Genomic DNA, 23,733 nt, shown 5'->3' with positions numbered 1-23,733 from the left:
GGGCCCCGAGGGTCGGCGGACGCATCGCCGGACATTAATCGTTCGAATTTAAGTGTATCCAGGAGGTTGTTGGAGGATTTTTTTCTCTCCAGCCAATAATCATGGCTAGTCAGCTATGTGAGCCAGGCGGAGGGAAGCAATGACTCGAGTTCGTATCGAGATCGTATCGAGTACAAAAGTAGCCCAAAAAATTTCTGTCTCGTTTCTCGTTGCTTCTTTACGGTTCCTCAAGGTATTGGAATAATTTGCACTTATCAAGTCAGGAATAAAGCGATGCGAAACGACTTGACGTGTGGATATAACATGTCAATGCTTAGCTTGAAACAGTACAATCACACTCGTCTACGTCGGTGATTGTTACCCAAAAATATGGGACAATTCAAAGTCGGACCGAAGTAAGACAAAGCGATTCGAGGCGAATAGAATTGAAGTCATTTGGTCCGTGTAATTGGGTCCACCAAATATCTAACTGACAAGAATAGTCCTTGAAATTCACAAAGCGTTTTCAACTCGGGATAGTTTCGTAGTCCAATCGCGAAACGGACCGGTTGTCAATCAGCGTAGCGGTTAACCTCCGGGTGTGTATTAATAAAAGGGTCTGCAATTTGACGGATCGGGCGATCACGGGTTGCAGGGTTGAACTTTGTTGCTACCAACCGGGGTTTAATTTCCTAACCTCGCCGGATGCCTAATTGGTGAACACCAGCTCCGCTCTGACCGGCTGCAGGGGTACCGGCTACATCGGTTTATTTTTCCAGGGCCAATTAACACCGCGTGCGAATCCAACACGGGTCTTGCCAAAGGCAATTAGCGGGGAAACATGGGCTGTTAGATACACCTCGCGAAGGAGAAACGTTACGGCTCTTCCGAGACGTGACCTACACGAGTCGGGCCACCTCCGAGGTCACCCCTGTAGGTACGAGCGCTGAAAAGGAAACGGAGTATCACATATCTGCGAGGAGATTCGGAATTTTTATTGCCGGTAAAAAGCGCCCTTTGTTTCCGCCCGCTCTTTGTGAAAAATTCAAATTAAATCACTCCGGATTATGTTTCTTATTACCCGCCTTTTCATTGTCAAGGTTCTCGCGCGTTTTCTCTGTCGTATATTTTCAACGACATCCAAACGCGATCATTTCGCACAATCCGCGTGGTAACGATTCTGCCCCAGCAGAGGGCGCGAAGAAGCAGATATGGTCGAACGGTGTATAAGACATCGGAAGTCGATGAACGTTATGGAGGCGGCTCACGCCTTACGGAAGTGACTAACACGTGGCGCCCAATAAAAAATTACCACAGCACCCCCGCCCAGACATCGGACTACGAAGTGAGATAAATATAAGGGACGACGGGTACGAAACAGGAAATCACCGATAGCGTGTAACCGTCCGCGAAGTGCTTTTTCCTCCCCTCTTCAAACCGATTTTTCCATCTTCAGAGTACACCGATTTATTTCTACAATTGCGGCTGATTCGCGGCCGCTAGAGATTTATTAACTTTATTATTTTTGTGTCGAAGGACGCATTCGAGCAAAGTAAAAAGAATATTAAAAACAGACACGACATTTTCTCGGTTCATCAATTCACCTGGTAGATTGAACCAACGAACAGTTTCGATAAATTGAGGTGTTCATCGGTCGATGAACTCGCAGACACACGGGATGCAATTATTGTAGCATTTACGCAGCGAGTAGGCGGATAAATGTGAAATGGGAACGAGGCTTTTGTTGGAAGTAGCAACGCGCTAAGAGACAGCCGGAAAAGAGGAAAATAGTGGGGGCGAAACTGGGCATAATAAAACGATCCATCTTTGGGAGAACAATATTATTCTCGCTGCGGACATTCGTCTCGTTCTATCTATGCGGGGATTGCCTATTTCTCTTCATCTATTCCGGCCTTGACGGTCCTCAGTCTCGAAAGTTTGGGGGGGTCTTGATAAACCCGGCAAGAAAATACATTCGGGGGTTGCCTAATTCCACGATTTGTCCCCCGGCCGATACGCGTTTCTCGAGAAATCGCCAATAATCGATCAGGAAAAGAGAGTGAAGCGGAAAAAATTAGACAACGCAAACCGCGGGCTGGGGAGAGGAGAAAAATTTGCTCGAAAGTTGACGATGGTGGAAAGCGGAAAAAAAAAAATTCTCTCTTATCTCGTGGCGGGTGGTGTAATTATTTCCAATACAGGTCCGGGCAAAGATAAAAATATAAAAATCTCCCCATTAATTCTTATCACCCAACTCGCCCCGCGTTCTCCCCTAAATCATTTCTCTCCCTTACGGCTAATCCGAGCCGCGTTCGTCGCGGCGTACACACAGGAAGTTGCCGATAATATAATAATACATAACGCGGTGCGCCTCGTGTCAAACTGTCGTTTCTAAGACCCGGCGTAATTATGACGTAAGATGACCTGACAACGGGCCATACAAATTTTTCACTCCGAGCCTGATTGCGTCTCGGCACGCCAGGTTTATATGCTCACTTGTCCTTATCACCCAATTCAGATGTTAGCCCTGGGTCATTTGAGGTAACGTATTGCACGATTTGCCGGTGATCGGTGCGGACCGATAGAAAGAAAAGCCCCGGACGGATTGGGGGGCGGGGGACTGAGCGACAGGAAACTGGGAAACGGAGGGCTCCAGATTTATCCGTAAAGTAAAATTTATCTTCTTCTTACCCCTTTAAAATATTCCCTTTCACGATTTCGATTCCGCGGATCTATACCGAGCTAGGCTAACTGTATTACCTACTCGAGTCAGTTGCAGTATATACCTTTGGAACCTCTTCGCCAAAAATAGCTTATAGATGTAAAATCGTTTAAAAAACTTCAAATCTGTTTGCAGTTCGTTAGAATATCATTGAAGTTAGCAAATTTACCCATATTTCTAATATCTTCACTTCACTTCGTTGATCGAATTGAAATTTGGGTACCAGCTTGCCATGAAATCTGTTCTGGAAATAGTCATTGTTATGATTTTGCAAATTTCCGATGACTTATCCGTAGAAATACGTCTCTTAAAATCCAAGATGATTCCAAATCAATGGTTTATTATGCAAATACGACATGTTTTCAATATCGTACGTGACCTCGTGACAGACTTTCTGGTATATGTGATGTAGATGGAACGAGTAGTGCGAGTGAGTAAATACAAGCGCAATTTCTATCAAAGGATTCAATTAACAATTAATACAACCTTTACGAAGTTTGCCTGCAGAGATAAAGCCGTCGCCGGTAGTAGCGCGTGTATCTATAAGTACGCGAGGTTGAAAACACAGAGACGGAGCGAGACCCGCGACACAATTATTGCTAGATCTTAGGCGTCTCCCTGGTAAACACGTTAGAATTAGCCGTAGGGGAGGATTACGATAAGGGGTTGAAGTGCCGACGCCGCGTGATACGCGCAGCCTCTCCGTGTGTGTGTGTGTGCGCGCGAGAATTCCTCTCGGCGTCGCGACGCCGCGGAAAGGTAGACGTTATTATTTATGCATGTATGTACAGAGGGGAACCGGTCGGGTCCTAATGGCGCGCTACCGACTGACTTATGATAACTTCATTTGCCGATTTGTTGCGCGGATACGAATGGAGGCATGAATTTGAACACACATAGACGCGGCTGACAATAAAGTAGAGCGGAGGAAAAAGGGGGACCGAATGCAGTCCGTCCCTGAATAGAGCAGCTTTTCAATATTGCGCAACCTTTGCACGCTGCTCGCCTGGGTCGACATTATCAAGTTACAGAAGCCTGCGAGTCGCAAGTTGACAAATGCCATTCGTTCCTTATCGCTGCAGCCGCTCCTGATCGATAAAATCTTCACCACGTATGTATTCGTCTTTGGAAAATTCTGACCTTATATTCCTTTGGCGATGCCGAGGGGCTTTTCCCCCCTTCTTCCTACTTCGATATTCCCTTCGTTCTCCCTCCAGTCCCTGCGGTTGGTGCTCTGGCCTTTTTAACCCCCTCCTATCGCGATCTCTTCAGGCGAACGGTTCGTTTTGTTATTCGTTAATAGTTCAGCGGACGAGAGTCCCGGGATGAAAAATAGGCGAGGACAAAAAGCGGGGAATATGAAGGGAGAAAAAACAAGATCGCATCCTCTTTCAGGTTTTCTTGATTTCTCCTCGGTTTTTTTTTTTTCTTTTTATTTCCTTATACCGCCGAAAACGACGACCAAGTTCTCTGGAATTTTTCCGTTCCACCTTTTTATATCCTCCTTTAACGCGATTCTTTCGCGCTATAGGGTTACCTTTCGTCCAAAAACGGCTACTATACCCGGCATATATGTGGCTCTCGCTGACATGATTGAAACGGAAGCCTAGATACTGACAAGAATGATAATACGAGAAAATGTTTTATTTATCTGACGGGGTGTGTGGGGAGTTCAGAAGCTGCTGGTAGAAAAACGAGCCGAGCATCCGCGGTTGACATAGAGGGGCTAAACAAACGGGCGTTGAAAGTAGGTATAACCTATACATATGTGTGTGTGTGTGTGTGTGTGTATACACATTAAACAGTAAATGATGGCGCAGGTATGCGTTAGTGTACGAAATATAATAGCGCCGTATTGTAGATGGATAAAAAGTTTGGTTATTCTTTCACATAAGAAACAGGATCGCTGAGATTTGAGCTGGTAATTTTACATTTTTCCTGTTTTTTTTTGTTTTTTGCATTTCATCTTTTTCAATTCTTCATTATCGTACCGTGCAATTTGTTCTCTCGGGGAAATTGTTCGCTAAAAATTATCATCCCCATGACGTGTAGACTGCCGCAACGGATGAAAAATATCCAAAGATTACAACTGACAACGAAGACCAAATCCGGGTGGGGATAAATGCTGTTTGAAATATTACACGTTTTAATGTGATTTGCTTAATTTATTCATAGCTAATTATACAAAGTGCCTCCGTTATAGCTTTCCATGTACTTAATACTTACATACATACGTGCATAGATACATATATACACACAGAGCAGTGCTTGCGAAAAAATTATACCCTCATACAGTAGGCGGTAAATATTTCGCGATTTTAGCCTCAGTTGATGGAAAATTTTATACCATTGAGGTTTAGTTTTTTTTTTTAACGTCTCTTCCACTTCGCTGCTGATGCTGCTGCTTTTAGAAAAATTTTTGCAACGATAGCCTGACAATCTGCACCGTGAAGTTAATATATCACGTCATACTAATAGTGGGATACAGAGAGGCAAAAACTTTTTGAAACTGAGGAGATTTTATTTAGAGACCGGAGTTTCACGCCATTCCGAAAGAGGCTTGACGTATTTAGTAAACAGTTGATTGCTTCGATTGTTGGATTACGGATATTGTACATTGTTAAACTTCAGTCAACACTTTTTCAATTCCATTGTCCCAGCTGAGCTGACTGCAGCTGTGAACACGCAAGCAGACTCAATGGACTCGTCAGTAGACAAGGAGTGTTTATTTAAACAATCGAACTCTCTAACTGAAAATCTACTTCGCTGCTCTATTTTTTGTTTCGAATTTCGTTCTACGACTTTTTTTTCCATTTCTTTTTTTTTTTCACAGAGATCAATTGCAAAAGCTTTGGAGTATTTTATACTTTTCAGAACTAATATAATTCGTTCATTCGTCACGTTGATGAAGTGAATTAAATCAACCCACATATTCTCCCTACGTTAAATGAACTCTCCTTCGTTTCAGGATAAAAATTTCAAAAGATTCTTTGCACGTTGAACAATGTGCAGTTTCTGTATTGGGCGGGACCTTTCGGAATTTGTGCGAGTAAAAAATATCCTATTGAACGGTGATCGAAGCCTGAGTCTGACATCCGATTTCAACTCGACGCTGTTTCCGCGTTCGAGTTGTTTCCACACGCCCGTATTATGCACGGCCTGGTAACGAGACGGACAATGACTAAACGGTCGCACGCGATGAGCTTGCGGGCCAAGTACCTTAAAGTACCTACCATTCAAAATGCAAATCTCAACGATCTCTGAGCATCCAATCGAATTAGGATGCACCGGCGGATATAACGCATTCGGGCCGCGACTGCAGCCACAGAATTCAGACTCCCAGGGGTCGAATGCTGACATTCATGGTGCGATAGAATCCAGTCCAATTATTGCAGACATTCGGAGTGATTATGTAACCCGACCCCACGCCCCGTTCCGCGAGATTCTTCCCCTTCCTCAGTCTGGAACATAGTTAGCGAATATTATCTAGGGAAGTTCTGAAAAAGTTCGGAAAAAGTGTTTTTCGATGCAGAAAAGAATCCGATCAGCTCGTATCATTGATCGAGTTGACTATTTTAAAAAATTTTTTTTTTGCGCAGCCGGATCGCCCGGCCTTTATGCTGTTTACGATTTGGGCTCTTCTCGTATTTCCACGTTTTTACGTTTTAAATATTTATACAGTCGACTTCGGGGAATGTCAGTATATATACATGCGAACCCGGACAGTAAAAGGTTAAGTGGTATCCGAAGTCTAGAAATATATGCTCATACTCGTATACCGGACGGCTAAGAGGTATTTCGATTTCAAATTAGAGTTAAATAAACATCACTCGATCAACTTTTATTTGGTTCTTTTAGCTGTTATACTACGGCTCTCGCAAAGAATTGGCCTCTCCACTTTGAGAGACAAAATAAAATACCAATGAATTTCGTGAAAATAGAGTTTCGAAAGTAACATTTTTATCCCCTGATCCAAGAATTGTTTCACCGGGTCGTACTTCGATTTTAAACTCAATTTTGAACAATTAAATTTAAGGTTCAACGGAGGGTCTCGAACGATATACAGTACACGGCGAATGTACACCCGAGATGCGCTAACAAACGAATTACGTACCGCGGATAAGGAACTTTATACGTCCCGGAAAAGCGTGAAAGCCTTTTTCTCTGGTCGATGCCGCAGCCATCTCGCCATTCTCTTAATAGTTAAATAAACGTGTATTCTGAAAGCAGACGTCTATAATCGTAATTCGTCACTTCGACAGGTTAAATCGTATTTTCGATTCCACAAGGGCGTAAAAATTGCATGAAAGAAATCGAATACAGGGCTCGGAATCTGACCCAAGAATAGCGACATCAATTAAAGATTGCATTAAATATTTCTGCCTCCGTAGAAAAGTAAAATTCCGCAATTCAAGTGATGGAGACGAGGGGTTTTCTTTAACGTGTAAAATCGCGATATCGTGATTTGTGCTAAAAAGTAAAGCACAAGTTGCAGCCGGTCGTATTATGCGAGTATAAACTACGTAAATTTTCTCTCTGCGCCACACAATAATGTGACTGCATATACATGACGAATGAATATACAGAACTGAATATATTCAACCGTAAATTGAGGCATAAATATATAATAAGCAGGCTGCAGAGCGAGAGTAGCTACAGGGCTTGCCAAGTTTGTACATAAATTGCGGTGGAAAACTTTTGTAAAGGAGTTTACATCGGTGGTGGTTGTACTAAGGGTATACGGAAACAGAGAAACGTAACACGGTATGATAACGACAATTGCTATTTTCTCCTACGGATATTGTATCCGGGTGTAGCCGCTTGCCGGTGTGTTTGAATTTGTTTACCATTGCTACGCTGGCTTACTTGACAATATCGCTATTCAATCTTCGCGTGATTGAAAACCACATAACCGAAAATATGATGAAGTGAGAAGGAAAATGCAGTCGAAATATTTTAATCTTATCAACCGCCAACTAATGGCACGACCGAACTCTCCTACGATTTCTATTAAGTGTGAAATAGTCCCTGTCATATTTCCGGTCCGAAAGTATCGGCTGACGGGACGAAAGCTCACCGACGCGACGGTAGACGTCAGTCTGGTTTTCACTGACGTTAAGTGCTCTAATGTGGCCTGGACTGGAGTGGCGCTGTTCATTATCGTCGTGTTAATTGCTGAATTTCAGGTTAACTGCATTCGTGCTACTGGCAAATTTTCAACTTACTTCTGGTACTGAAAATTAATAGAGTACTTCGATATAATAACCCATGGAACTTGTCCATCTTGGAATGGTAAAATTTTTCCTACGAAATACGATTCACGTTCGGTTTCAATCCGGCGTTACATTTCTTCTTTCACGAAGAAACCCTCCCTCCCCGAAGCACAAACATTTCGGGCTTATCGGTACAGAACTGGAATATTTATATGTACAAAATTCAGTGCAATATTAAGGGCTTCGTAACGGCTCCTCGAACGGGGTTTCCGGTTCGATCATTCATTAATCAAATTTTCTTCGCGTGAAGCGGGAGCTTTTTAACGCCAACCCTTGAATAATCAATCACGGGTAATTGATCGTAGTAGATATTCCCGGGAAAGATCGGAGGGGGCAGAGTGTATGTACCTACTCACCTGTACCTACATTTCGCAAAAAAGAAAGGACAAAAATTGAACGAAGCGTAAATGGAAGAGGCAGGGGAAAGGTGAAAAAAAAAAAAAAAAAAATGTACGGAAATTGAAAGAAAAACAAATTTTTACTAATGCCTTCCGAATGCATAATTAACGAGCATCGGTCTCACGTCCCGATAATTATCACTCTTCTCGATATCAGTAGCTTCATATCCACGAGTGTAAATTCATCCCGACCATCGGGTACCTACCGGTAGTCAATTAAAGCAGAGAAACAATAGAATATTCAGGAAGTTAATGAAAAATGACAGGCGTATTACAGTCTTGGCCCCGGGTCCGGGGGAGGCGGTGGTGGTACAGGTGTATTTGATGGGAGGAAAAGGTGGGCGAGGGTATTCCCTGCAGGGTAAAAGTCACGAGAGATAGGTGGGCGCAGGGCTGGAGACACGTAGAGGCGATCTATCCGGCTGTTATGCCGTCTCTTTATCTTTTTGGCCGTACGAAAAGCCGGGCTTCCCTCCCCAATACTGCCTAGTGGCTGTGCCGTTAAAGTGTTGCAGGCAGCCCACGTACACGCGGAGATGCTCGCAGCAGCTCGATTTTACCACCATTCACCGAGGAAAGAGAACGTACCCTACCCTATACTACCCTACCTACCTTATACCTTACACCCACCAACCTAAACTCGCGATTCTCGGCCAAGACTTTCCTTTTGGCCACCTTCCTCCGATGCGCACCTCCTTTCTGCCTCACTTTTCTATGGCTCAGAAGATCGCGATGTATGGCTAAGCAAGGTAAAAGAACAACAAGTGCCGAATGACATGGATTTCCTCGATGGGCTGACCTCAGAACTGTAACTAAAAGTCGTCACAGAACAATAATTATTGTTACACCGGTATTTCCTTTGACGTAAATTGAAAATTTTCGCAAATGACAGGAGCATCGAGCCTAGCCGTGGATATTTTTCGAAGCCATAAAATCGGTGCCTACTTTAGTCAGGTCGAATTTTGGGCGATGGAAAGGAAAATAGCAACAGAATCGTAACTTAATAACTGCGATAAATCTTGTCGTGTCAATTATTTTTGTCTCTCACGACTCTAATGAAAATGAGGATTTATTCCCCGGAGTCGGGGGTTATGGTAATGCCCGTCAGTCACCCTCCAGGAAGACGGAGCTGCAGGGTATTGGTTCTCCAGTTTTGCGTGCGAATATTATGCGAAGGCGACTATTTATCATACGGCAGTTTTCGCGGCCTCCCGCAAACCTCTGGTCCCTGAGAATCCGCGGTCCGGGACTCCAGAACCGCTCTTGGGCACAGTTAGTATAAATTTCCCCAGCGACTGCTAACCTGGCCACATAATATTGACGTTCAATGCAACTCTGGCAAACCGCGTCGCACGCGTTTGTTCGCGATGTTACCTTATACAGGTGTTCGGGGTACATTTTGCACGCTGCATTGTTGCATTGTTATACCCGCCTGCGTACCTGCGCATATTATGCAGCGGGTACGTGTGTACGGTATGTACGTAATTCGGATTCGTCGACGGGTAGGTTGCGTCCAAATCGTTGGCGTGCAGTTACGATAAGTAGGTATAGCTCGCTTCCGTACGTGACTTGGATTCGGAATAGAAACCGCGACGTATTATATTAATTAAAACGCCTATATAATTAGCCGTGTATACTTGATTTGCACCGTACGTGAGCGCAATTTTGCGCGATCCGCCGGTTTCAATGCCTCTTTCAAAATTTATCTCGCGGCGAAACCGTATATGGTATGCATCCGTTAATCATTCGTCGAAGCGAATTCGTTACATCAACGATCATATTCACTCGGATGAAAAGTGACGCGGTTGTATTTCGTACGCATTACACCGATCGCTGCAGTTTCAATTCTTCGAAAAGCACATTCTTCGAAAAGCTGATCGCGGAAACGGATAATCGCTATACAATTGCAGATGAAAATTTTGTCAAAAATTCGCAGCTTATATCTGTAATTCATTAGTGCAGATCAGTTTTGTTCTATGCTTCTGTATTAAATCTGTTATCGTTGTGCAATCAGAACGCTCTTACACGAGTAACGAGCACCTAATGCCTATGAATTAGAAAAGCGAAATTTGGGGGAAAGGTACTGATAGTTGATATTTTCATCGCATACGCACTTTCAATGCGGTTACACACAGTACATTTTTTTCATGATGTATTTAACTGAAAATAACCGTCTCATTAAACCGGCTTTGTTTCCATGCAACAAGAACTATGCGAAACTGTCGAGGAAGTAATTAAAAATTCAATGCTCGCTGTTTGTTTAACCAAATTGGTAACCCCCGCGATGAGATGCTTTATCATCCCCTTGGTTTCGTCCTCCATGCGCAAATAATACCTGGATATTTTATTTACGCGGGATGGACATTTTCGCGTGACATTATGCCACTGGAAGTATTTTTAAAACGCTCGCGGATCGTGCGTGTAATGTAGGTGCAGCGGATCGATGTCGGCGGGTTAGGCGGAAGGGTTGTTGTTCGGCTTGACATTCACGTCGCGTCTTGTTGTCGCGAATAACGATACAAGTATATTATGGGACGAGAGTAGGAACTAATTTGGCAGAAAACCTCTGGTTACGCTTTAATGTAAATCTATCGGCCCCGATTTTCAGCCCTTCCGTTCCACGATCTGCATAATACAGCAGTTAAGGATTCCGGGGGGAGAAAACAGGCATGTACATGTATACCTACCTCCATGTACGTATTCACGGGGTATGCGTGCCATTATACGAGAAACATATTATTAAGTCATGTATATTTGTTTCCTTGACGTGAATAAATATCGCACGCTTCACAAGCTGAATAAATCTCTTTCTTCTTCAAATCATCGATTTCCGGTATTCGTTGGTGGATCCTAATATGAGCTGTTTAGACGGTTGTACAACCCTCAACGTCATGGAAATAATCATCCCAATCTTTCCTGCTTTTCGACGATCAGCTAAATAATGTACGCATTGCTGAATCCTTAAAATAAAACTCGATGAATTTTGAATAACGAAGTTTTTGCGGTTTTGTGCCTGTTCGTGTAGTAGTCTCGATGTGTATAAATTTTTTATTTATTTTTCTTTGCATTGCTGCAGTAAACGAAAGGAAGATTGAAATGTCGAATTTAAATCGAAATGAACAATAATTCATTTCGTGCACGCTGAAAGAAGAATCTGATTTAAACAAGCCAAATAAATTGCATTCAGTCGATTTGTTTGAACCAGTGAATTTTGAACTCGTTGAATTCAGAATTTCGTTTTATCAACAAAAATGACCGGTGGATAATTTTCTAAACAGATTCGATATTTGGACCAGTTGATTCTGTCCAGATTCAGATTCACAAAGTACCAATAGATTCAATGAATCGTAATTATTCGAGCGAAGGACAGTGTTCCCGTAATTGAAAAGTTCCAATTATCAATATGTGAGTTAAAAATCAAAAATTGAGGTCTGGCCGGGTCAAAATTCATCTTTACTACCCACAATTGAGCGCTCTTGTATCACTTCTGACGCAATTCTTCGCAGCGACGCAGAACACAGGTTGATGTAAGCAGGGAAGTCCTTGAAGGTGTTGTTGTTGGTTTTCATCAACACTGGGGTTGCTCGGTCTGTTTCTCTCTCGTTCCTTCGTCAGATGCGTACGTCGCATTCCCGAGGTGTCCGTCCGTGTACACAGACGCCGATCCCGAAAGGTACGGAGAGTTGTGTATCCGCAGCAGCAACGTTTGCGATTTCGGCGCCACGGCGCCGACGCGAAAATTCGCGGGACGTCGCGACGCCTCTATCCTCAGTCGAGCACCGCTCACCGTCCGCGACGCTGGCAACCGTCGCGCAATTATACTTTTGTCAAGCACGTCGCAGACAGCGTAATAAGCTGATAAAAACCGCAAGCACGATAAAATTTTCTTGTCCTCTACGCATAATATTTTAAATATTTCCACTAATCGCCACGTCTGATCCTCGTCCCTTTAATCATTCGCACGTCGGGTTGTAATTTTTGTTGGTAATTTAACTTGTATTAAGCAATATTCTCAGCTCCGTTGCGAGATTGTTAATTAACGAGTTGTATCAACGCTAGATTGAATTTCAGGTTTCCAAATTCTCGTTTATTGGTTTCTATTTTTTTTTTTTTTTACTTTATTCTTGCACTATTTCTAACTTCTTAATCTGCTTGTTTATCTCTATCGCGAGTACGTTCGTATTCCGAGATTTCCACAAGGAAAACTCGGAATTTATCGGCTATAAACTTTGGAGCTGATTTTCACTTCAACGTGTCGATAATTTTTTTAATTTTCTCTCCTTCATCTTTTACTTCTTCTTCCTTTTCTTTCCTCTTGCTGAGACGCTAATCAAATGATTAAAAAATAATCGTAAAGTAATTTCTTTCAAGAGGATTATGTGATTTTGAAATCAGTGCTAAATCGTTTGTGCAGGAAGAGAGAGAGAGAGGGAGAAAGAGAGGGGGGACAACGAATGATAAATATAAATAAACATAAATTAAAAGAGAAGATAAAGTATCAAGTGTAATTGAATTGTATCTCGATAATATTCTCGTTTCGTCACGTGACACGTATCTTCACTATACTATATATCTATAATAAGGAGTAACAAATAATAGCGTGATAAATTCACGTACATTTATAAATATCCGTGATACATATAACCTGTATCGTTGAGGCGTGAATAGTTGATGACGGAAAAGCTCGCGTAACGTAAATGTGAAGTTGCAACAATAGTATCTCATCTCCCTGTACCTTGTATTATATCTATAATGTACGACGTGATTAAATGTATAGCGACGATACGCGGAACCGTTATATACAAGGATAACGAGTAACCCTTTCGGGTCACGTTCCGGGAGCCTGTGTAACGAGAAATTGGACATATGTTGAGGGAGCGATAAAATGTCTATGGTGTTTTATTCGTATAAAATAACGCAAATCATCCGCAGAGTGTGAGAGTTTATTGAATAACGATACCGTAATTCACATTTCGAAGTCGATGAAGATGCGGTGAAATTGGACGCAGGTAAATAAACATATACGTATGTATAAATGAAACGTTAATACGCCATTCGAACGTAACGAATAATTATAACAATATTAACACGGATGCAACATAACGATATGCAAATTAAGCTTGTCAGAATACGTGTTTTATCCATATAAAAAGTACGCTTAGACATTGCCTGGGCAAGAAATGATATCCGTATAAAGGTAATACCGGTCTCTGGATATTGCGGAAAAGTTTGTTCACCGAGTTTCGCCGCGGAATCGCCGGGTGAATTTCGTAATCTCGAACTAACACGGGGCAGGGGAAGGGAAACGACACCGCAGTTGAGGAATGGAAATGAAAAATATTCAATCTTAAAACTTATACTTTGAGGACTCAGTCGGGAGTCTGGCTCGGAGTGAAACCCTAGTGAAGTACTTAAAACAGGAACAAGTGAACCGAACTCGGACGGCCGAACGAATATCGTTCCTTGAATATTCAATACCGTCGCGGGTGCTCAGCAGGAAGCGGAAGTTGGCACCGTCACCTTGATCAGGTCAGTAATATCATGTCTTTGTTTATCGTTGTGTGTGATTTTAATGCAACTTGATCGATCGCCGAGTTGAGATGGAATTGGAATCAGAAATTGCAATTCGAGAATGAAATGTTGGACAAATTGATGGCGCAGGCGACTTTCGAAGCATCTCTTTCGCAAATCGTTTAATCGTCTTGCGTGTTCGGGTAATAATCGGATTGTCATTTTCCGGGGGGCTTGAAGGGGTGTAATAATATCGACTAAAGTTTAGTAGCAGGTGGTACACAGCCTCGAGTAGGAGAGATGATGGTAAAAAACGAGTTGAGATATTACTAACAAAATTACATCGCTTACATAGTTGAAACTTTATTGGATAACCTCCGACCTAAATTTTCCTCCGTCAGCGCAACCATCTTCTATCCATAATTCTTCACGTAAGTTTTAGAAGAGCAACTAGAGCTTTATCGCTTCTACGGGATTTTTCCCCCTTTTATTTCTTGCTTTTCATTACTCCGACTTCATTTATTTCTTTTTTTTTTTTTTAATCGGTTTCCTTATTTCCCTACCCGCGGGCAAAGAGAGTTTGAAAAAATTCAACGATCCTCCGCGAGGATATTAATTTCACGGAATATTGAGTGCATGGACTCAACGTTCGTTTCTCTCGTCCCTTGATTCTCCTTCGCCTCAATTTTAGGTCAAGGGTTATTTGTTCGCGGGTCATTGAATAATGTTGTTAATCAAATACGCTTACACGTACATAATATAACTGACGGTGAAATTATGCTCGTTGAATAAATATGGAGCTCGCGATGCAGCTACGCGTTTTAATTCTCTCTAGTTCTTATATTACGGTAACTGCATTGTAGTTTGAAAAGCTGTATAAATCAGATATACATATTATATATATATATATGTACATATATAAACTACGATTTTCAATTTTTTTTTTGCACTCGCTCCACAATTTATTGACATTTTACGAGTCAGTTAAACGGAATTTTATGATACCTCGTATCTAAGTATCTTGGAATATTCTCCGTGTGCTGATAAATATTCTACCTACATTACTATTAAAAATGTCTACTTACCGTTTTAATAACGAGTGTGTAAAAAGTTTCATACATTGATCACGCAAATTGTAATATCGGATCCAATTTTATAATCTATGTTTTCCAATTTTCACTATTGCGGACGAAAGAGTCGAAGTGCAAGTGATGAATGTACGATTATCATATCCATACCACGATACAAAATACAACACCGTGAACACAATTTTTAGAAATTTTCTTCCATTCAATATCAACGTGAGTGTCTCTTTTCCGGAAATAACCAAACAAATTGTCTGCTTTTTATAATAGAAGCTAAGTGGAAAGGTCGATGATTCGTTGACAGTTGCAAGTTCAATGAGTATCCGAAGTTCTTTCAAGCAGTATCTGTAATTATTTATTTCCTGGCATGAGTAAATAACGACATTTGATTTGTACCTCGGTACAATTAATTATTATTATATCGACGCGATTTCGAGAGGTGGCCGGCTGATGTCGAGTGTAATTCAATAATAATTGTTACTGGATAACTATGTCAATTATCGTCTCAAATAATTAATGTGTGGTATTCATAGCAGTCGCGGAATTGAAATCACATTTTCAACACGCGTAAATTCTGGTCGCTATTTACACACAAGACTCGAAAGTTTCACCTGCATATATTCCGAAGCTGGACTTTAAATCCATCGAAAATTTCGAATCAGTCAAACAAGGCCTGAGTATCGATGAAAATGTGCGAATGGGTCTATTTGTATGTTGCCGCTCTTCAACATTTGGCAACCCTGCAGTGCGATATTTTGATTGAATGATTCGATGCCCTGGGGCGGGAAGCTGCGAGGTTTCGACTAAAATTTGGGTAACGAAAAATGTAAGCTTGGAATAAAAGTTTTCGGTTCATGCAATTCGTAATAACCACTGCAATCATTGCTCGCAACGCCGATGTATATTTTTTTCCGAATTATTAGCAGCTGAGCTTTTTCACGTGTTCTGTAGGTACAAGCTCTAAATTCAACAGCGGCTAGTCGGCGCTATCTAGCAGCATAAATAACGAAAAACTTTCCAAATTTATAACGCTGTATCACGCACCGTTCCCCCGCAGTGGGTGGAGGTATGTATGAAATCTAGTCCGTGTAGCTGCACCTGTTCAACACGAAAAACTACTTCCGGACTGGCTGCACGCTCTGCAGCTCGTTGAACCTCAATGCCGATAATATTAATAAAACCGGTAATAAATAATCAGTCTGTATTATATTGCAGGTAAAAATAATTTCAGTTCGACCCGCGTCGCTGGGGTCGAAAGGTTTTGCAAATTCCCATACTTTTGTCAAAAAGCTGTACGCCTATGGGGCGTGTTGGAAAATTAGGAAATCGTGTCAACGGAACTATATGGCCCTGTTTTTTAAATTTATCATCATATCGATTTCAAATAATTTCTATCCATTTAACTGGCGACGATATTATTTTCAATTTGATGTTTCGACAAGCGTAAAACTAACGGCCATGCTACGTTATTGCTCAAAATTACTCGCGAACGATAGAAATACCGTACACGTTATTGATTTTTGTCCAATTATCGGGATACCGAAGAGAAACAATCGCTAATTTTCCTGACTCCAGCAGTCCATTCATCATTATAAACGTTCAGTTTCACATACAGCGTGCTTCGAATTAGGTAACGTGTGTAATTAATTTACTCGGTGCATCTGCGGTATTCTTACTCGCGAAGACACGAAGAGAAAATTTATGAAAGTACAAAAAAAGCTCACATACATGTATATATTTTTTCGACCCGGTTCTTTAGAACAACTATTATTTACTCTGTATGGAGTGACAATATAATTTTTATAAGTATACAATAGGCGTGATTATTCGATTTCGAAATTCACCTACCGTGAGTTTAATTTTCGTTAATAGTGTTTATATTTCGCACGTTATAACGCGCTAGTGGTGAAAAGCTGATAATCACGGTTCGAACTTTATAACACATTCCAAAATAAAATCGAATTTCGCTTTCTGAATAAACAAGGATGTATATATTGTACAATTTCATTATAGAAATGAGAGAGTTTTGCAAATGGCTTCCTACATCGTATGTCGCGTGTCTAATGGTATAAGAACGTACGCGTCGTTATAAGACCCTTCACCACGCGTAAAGGTAAAAAGACGTATTTTTTCGCCCTTTGTATGTACGCGAAAAATGTAACGACACGTTCAAAACGTTAAAATTGAAAAATAGATGAATTGACGGCAAAAGGTCGTATTTATCGTCGGTTATGCCCTTTCATCACGAACCTTATGAAAACCAATCACATACACTAATGGTATAAGGTCGCATGTGCCCACATACGACTTCATACCGTTACGTTCGATATTATTTTTTGAATAAATAAAAAGTTTTAAAACTTCTTCCCTACATCGATAAATATTTATGTTCCGAAGTATTTTGCGTCGTTTACAAAAAAAAACACAAAACTGGCGGGTCTGACCTTATACCATTTATAGATGTAATAAATAAAAATATATCCTGGTGTTGAAAGGACGTATACATCAAACATAAGGCCTTTCAGCCGTTTTTATTTTTTCGGCCAATTTCAGTGGGAATATGCGTTTTGAGTGCTTTTGTAACGGATACCGCAAAAAGATAAATTATTTTCGCCCTTTTCCATCGAATTCGGCTTTTTAGCGCATACATCTTTATATCATCAGACACGCGATATAGGCGATGAGAAATCTCCGTCTCCCGTGGTGCAGAAAGAGTGAGAAGGAGATAGAGTCGGAGAGTGGCAGCTAAGTAAGCTTCCTGTCCTTATATACAGGCACTTCCTCCGAAACAAATTAGTTGAAGTGTGCGGCTTATTAAAGGCAGGCAGTATGTACGCTTTGAAAAGTAGGGTGTTTCTTCAGGGTTCCTCCACCTTGTACCGCTCAGATGACAGATAAGTCAGGTCTGACCTACAATTATTTATCACACAGAAGGAGCAGAAGAAGTAAAATATACCCCCAACGCTCAGTTTTCGCCCTCGAGGCTGCAGTTTATAAGGGGTGCAAAATTGTTGACATTAGTCACTTTTCAGGTACGATTATCATCTCTCGTGCGCACGGTAAAAGCGCGTGTTTATTATACGTATACAACGGTGAAACATCGTTCACGTTAGCTGAAAAATTTCAACCTTGACGAATATTTCTACGATTAATTTATCACTCGCACACAATGAAAAAAGTCATACAATGAAATCGCGGTCAGGTGGACGTACCTTTTTCAAAAACCTAAAATTCTCCATTTATCACGAACGATGAAAACATCCAGTTATTGCTCCAGACTGCAGCGAGACGTAAAACACCATTCACGTTTATACCGTTGCATCGACGGGTATAATCAAGACCTCGTCGACGCGATCCTTAGCATTCGATATCGATAGACCGGCTTCCAGTATCGGTAGAAGACCTGGTCCCTCGGCGTATTACAGCCATGTTGATAAAAGTCTTGGATACCGTGGTAGGCGGAAGTCGAGAAAGAGCAACGTCGTTAGTCTGCATCGAGAAGAGACGACAGATATTGTTTCTTTCGGAAAATCGGGCTAGAGGGAAGAAAATCGTCGTAGTTTGGCATTCGGTATGTCTTGTATCTTCTGCGCAGCGACTTTTTAGAGGAAAATATTTTTTCGGAACAGTAATGATTATAAGGATAACGAAGCAACGCGTATCTCTGGATGCCTCGTGTTTTTTTCCTCAAACAAGGTATAACCCGAGCGAGCGGTGCACCGGATTATACGCGTTTCGGAACCCGAGGCCTCTCAGCCAGCAATGTCAATTTCTATATCGCTCGGAGGGATGATCTTTCCTCGTTCCTCGACTCCACCCTCCCGGCATCCTTCCTCCTGCTTCTCTCTCTCTCTCGGTTCACCTGTTTCTCTGTTTCTCTGTTTTCCTGCCTTGGGCGAGGAGGGCAGCAGATAAGGCTACTCATTAGCTCAGACCTTCCCGTCTTATCTGATTACCCCTGGGGTATATCCTTCCTGGTCTTCAGTGTTTACCTCCTCGATCATGGCTGGAGTACCAAAATTCTAAGCGCGATTCGGAGAACCTGATAACCGCCTGATTGACCGAACTGACTCTTTCGTGTTCAACTTTTCCACGCGACGTGTCGGACCTGCGCAGCCTTTGTAAACGGATGATTTTTATACTCTCGATCTCCACTCAATTGCCGCATTCACCCCGTAACCGCGGGGCAGGTTCTCCATCCAGGTCCGACGTTACCCGGGATTCGAGACTAATTGCTAAGGCCGATACACGCCATTTTGCAACTGGGTTAGTCAGGGATTAAGCATCGTTGAATCACCATTGGCAATTCTACGTTTCTGCTCTCTGCTCTTCGCCATTTCATCCCTCGTAGTCTCGCGTGTTTTGCACCGGAATGCTTCTCGCTGAAAAAAAGCATAGGCGAACGGTCGATAAGCCGCCGTTTTATGACTGCTCGAAAAAAGCTCGTTGAAAACTTGTGAACCCAAAGCTGCAGGCTCGATTGTCAAGTTTCACGTCATCGCGCTAAGGAGTGTCTTTCAAGTCCCCCGTGCAGTACCAGAGCGAGGCGGATGGTCTCGATCGATTTGTTGAAAGCGTTGAAAATTCAATTCTACAGACAGTTTATCGCTTGGTTGATTAACGAACGCGGCTACCTATACACGCCGTGCCAACCGACCGACCGACAAGCCGACCGGCCGAACCCCCGCGTATTCATAATCTATTTAACGAGCGAAACAAAGGTGATCGAATTATATACCCAGCGTGCTGCAATTATTCAGTTCCACCGTATAACACGCCACCCGGCAATGCTTACGATTGCCAACAAGGTTTTCCGCGTTTGTTTGCCCAGCGGTTTCGCGGTCTATTAACCGAATTATCCGTCGTTGTTGTACCCGCCCGCCCCCGCTACACCGCGAAACACAAAATTTCATCGTCCGTACGTACGATAGACGTGGATATTCACCTGCCAATTTGATCTAGGAAGCTGCGGTAAATAATAAAGAATGAAAAAAAGTAATCCGATCACTTTACCGAACGAACGCGGGAACTTTCTTTTCCATTTTTTCAGATTAGCACCCAATCGTAGTTCTCCTGCGGTACAATTTTTGGTTAGATTAACACGAAAAATACTAGAAATAATGCGCGTCATGTTTGGATGTTGGTATGAAAATTGTGCAGCTGACCTGATATTAAGTGTCAAGATTATCAGGCGTAAGAAATTGTTGAAAACAATTTTCTAGAAGAAAAATAACAAAAAAAAAAAAAAAAAACAGAAGTTCACAAATCATTTTAACGCTCTTCCTCTTTCTTGTTACAGATGAAGCAGTATCTCATCCCAAGGATCTCGCAGACCTGTAAGTTTTTCAATTTTTCATCCAAACAATAAACGAAAAGAAATGTAATTTTTCTGCAGAATGATTTCCACAGTGATTCTCATGGGACTGATATTGCGGTTCTCGATAGAAAAAGTATAAAATTGGGCCCTGTCGCTGTTAATACACATTGTGTTTAATTCGTCAGCTCTCATAGAACTGACAATCGTTCCTTATTGAAAAAAAAAAAAAAAGAAAAATCTATCCAGCCAAGTTCTTCCAACGAAATCGATCGCGACCAGAGGAGAGAAATCCGGGTCTCTCGTAATTGTAAGAACGATTATAGGGCCTGATTAGACCTCTGAACCTCTCTCGAACTTCCTCTCGACCGGGCTGCGAGTGGCCCATCAAGTTATGAGCCACGCCGGCGGGAGAGCGAGAGATAAAGAGAGAGAGAGAGAGAGAGAGAGAGAGAGAAGGTTGTTGGGCCAGGGTCGGTCATGGGGTGCCGGAAGCGAGTCGGGCGCCGAGTTGGTAGGGTAACGCGCACATGTATCACCAAGGAGTGTCTGAGCTGTCCGCACCAAGTGGCACACGACGCGCCCGCCTGTCCGAAATGTGCCTCTGGTACATACGTATACATTTATATGTATATACAGATATAGAAGTGCGTTATACCTGCCTTCGGCAGCAGCTAGCTTGAGCTAGAGCAGCCTCTCAGAGCGGCTTCTCGGATGTCCTAGGTCACCCATTGTTTTACTCCCTCTCGTGCCCCGAGGGCTTTTTCACACTGACCGTAAGACCTCGTCTTCTTTGCTGAGGGTTAGGCACCGGGGACCGTAGAGGGTTCTCGGTTACTTTATCAGCGCTTGACGTATATACCGCGACATGATGTACGAGGTTGGTCCCGCTTTCAGAAACTTCCCCCATCACACTCACCTCGCTCCCCTCGTTTTTTCTCGGTAATTTTGCTAATTTCCCAACAACCGGTACAAAAAAACAACCGTCTCGTTCGTATGCTTGACTGGCACCGCACTCTGATAGGGTTGGATAGTCGGGAATGAATACTTTTTTGGTAATGCAACTGCAAGGCATATTAAATACATTTATTCGCGAGCTACGATGATTATTCTAAAAAATAGAATGCGGCGGAAAAAAGCTTGGATGTCGATTTAACATTTCGAACTAGTTTAGATTAACGGTCAAGATTTGGTATATTAATATTCAATCGATTACACGTTTTATTAGCTCATTTCTTTCGGAAGACTATTCCCTCCAATTTCCGCATACTAAGTACAAAAAACATTTCTTTGCCACGCTGTTATCGTTAGACGTTTAATCCTCCGATATCGCACTAATATTTGTTTCTAATTTTGATCAGAAAATCGCGTTATTGTACATACGGTTAAGAAATGAAAAAAAAAAATAAAAAAATACTGCTTCAGTGAATTCGTGAACATCACTGTTTTCAACAAAATACGCCATTGTGAAGCGAGAATGAAGAAGTCTACTAGATCTGCCTCGAAAGTAATTTGAAATGAAAAATCAATATCTAACCTCGCATCTTATTCATATATTCATTATTTCTAATTTTTTGCACTTTGATCAAACTAATCACAGTTTGCGAATAGAATCGATTTTGTTTCTTCTAAATCTCACAATGATTACGTCGTCGAATTTTTTTTCTAACGTCGTCCGGGTATTTCACGTCCAACGTCATTACACTGTTCGCATTATCAGTTTCAAGGTCAGCCACGAGGCGACTGGGCGTCCACATTGCCATTTAATCAAATGTATCCGATCAATTAGCATTCAATATATTCGCAGTTCCATACGTGGATTCCACGGTTTTAGGACCGTATCTCGGAGCTGCGGAGGGTGGAAAACTTTTGACAAAGCGGTGAACTAACTGGCGTAAGGGACATTTGCATAAACTGTATCACCGAAAGCAGATGGAGCCATCTGGTTTTAGAACTATATATTTGGGTATATACGTACATAAACAGCATAATTTCATCCAGCAAGTTCTCTTGCACTCCTCGGGGATAAATTTGCACGCGGAATGATTCACTGATTTCTCTTTCCATTATAGAAATGCCATTACAGTACGCGTATTTCATGGACGTAATAATTAATCATTAACGAACGTACGGCAATCGAGAAAAATATCTTGGCTAGAGTTTTGCTCTTTTTTGTCCACTTAATACTTCTCATTATAAAAAATGAGGGAGCGAAGTACGTGCATCCGAGAAGCGCGTCTTCAGCATGGGGAGGTTTATACGCGGATGAAACGGCGCCGACTCGAAAGAGTGATTAATTTTTCTATAGCGCGGTAAATTGCCCTGTATGATATAGTGTTTTCCTCCAGACCCTTGGACTCCGCTTTCTTGGGTAATCGGTGGGTTATTAAGATAAGCCAATTGTCCGCAGGGTGCAGCTGCTCGCCCTTCATGCGGGTTTCCCGCGGCAGCTTCTAAAACCGCGCTTATGATTCCGTAATGAATGTGTTAATTTTTCATGGCCAAGAATTATACCGCAGTGATTCGGCCAAAGTGTATCCAGCACTGACATTATATTTCATTATTGTGATTAGCGTCGTTTGAATTTTGTTTCATTCTCAAGTTCTCATCCAAACTTGTAGTAAAACAGATTATTACAAATTTAGAGCCGAGTTTTGAGACCGTACACAGACGAGAAAAGACGAGAGAAATGAAAAAGGAAGAGAAAGAATGTGGTAAAATTTATAACTGTTATCAGGCAAACTCTCAAGGATATCTCTTCTTACTTCCGAGTGGATGGCTCGAACAATGTAGCTAACATAACCTAACATAGCGTAACATAACGTAACATAACATAACCGCGATACTTATGGAAATGCTTTTTTAACCCCTACAAAATGGCGTATAGATATGTATACGGAAGTAAATAGCTATATACCTACCCGTATGTATCTTAGGAAGATAAAATCTAACGCAGTTTCCTACCCATTCGGTTGTGTGTATATATATATATATATATATATATATATATATATATAATAAGAGCGCCTGCGGGATATATATACCAAGAGAGAAAAGCTGCGCCCACTTATTATTGGTGCACTTTATTAGTGATATTAAAACAACATTACGTAACGCGGTATTATATCGATCCAACCTTGAACTCCTGCGAGTTAATAAGGATAAACGATGTATGTAGAAAATAGAAAAGATTAAGTACATGGCTTTGTTTCTTCTCCGTATTTTTCATGACAACGTTCGACCTTGCGAGTGATTTGCTTGCCGATTTATTCTAAATATTACGTCAAAAGAAATTAATTCCCCCAACTATTTGCGTCACAATATAATTATCACGATGCCAGGTTCTTGAAGCTTTTGCTTTCGAATGTAAATTTTTTACACTGCGATTGAAAAAAAAGGAATAAATAAAAAATACCATTTCAACGATATAAAAAAAATTCTAAATTACTTG

The 23,733-nt window shown here is 41.7% G+C and overlaps 1 protein-coding gene across 2 annotated transcripts in view; it reads left to right on the top strand.

The window, feature by feature from the left end:
- Positions 1 to 23,733, top strand: part of LOC107226445 (leucine-rich repeats and immunoglobulin-like domains protein 1) — a 296,998-nt gene that overhangs the window by 52,689 nt on the left and 220,576 nt on the right. Inside the window, exons 1-2 of one of the 2 annotated variants that reach the window (XM_046732866.1) lie at positions 12,506 to 13,901; positions 20,268 to 20,304. The gene's annotated coding sequence lies outside the window, so the exon portion shown is untranslated. Of the gene's footprint in view, positions 1 to 12,505; positions 13,902 to 20,267; positions 20,305 to 23,733 lie in introns of those variants that run through there. The other variant, XM_046732867.1, reaches the window with a different exon arrangement.

Source organism: Neodiprion lecontei, chromosome 2 (genome assembly GCF_021901455.1).
Source record: "Neodiprion lecontei isolate iyNeoLeco1 chromosome 2, iyNeoLeco1.1, whole genome shotgun sequence".
Classification (NCBI taxonomy): domain Eukaryota; kingdom Metazoa; phylum Arthropoda; class Insecta; order Hymenoptera; family Diprionidae; genus Neodiprion; species Neodiprion lecontei.
This window is presented reverse-complemented; position numbering and strand designations above follow the sequence as displayed.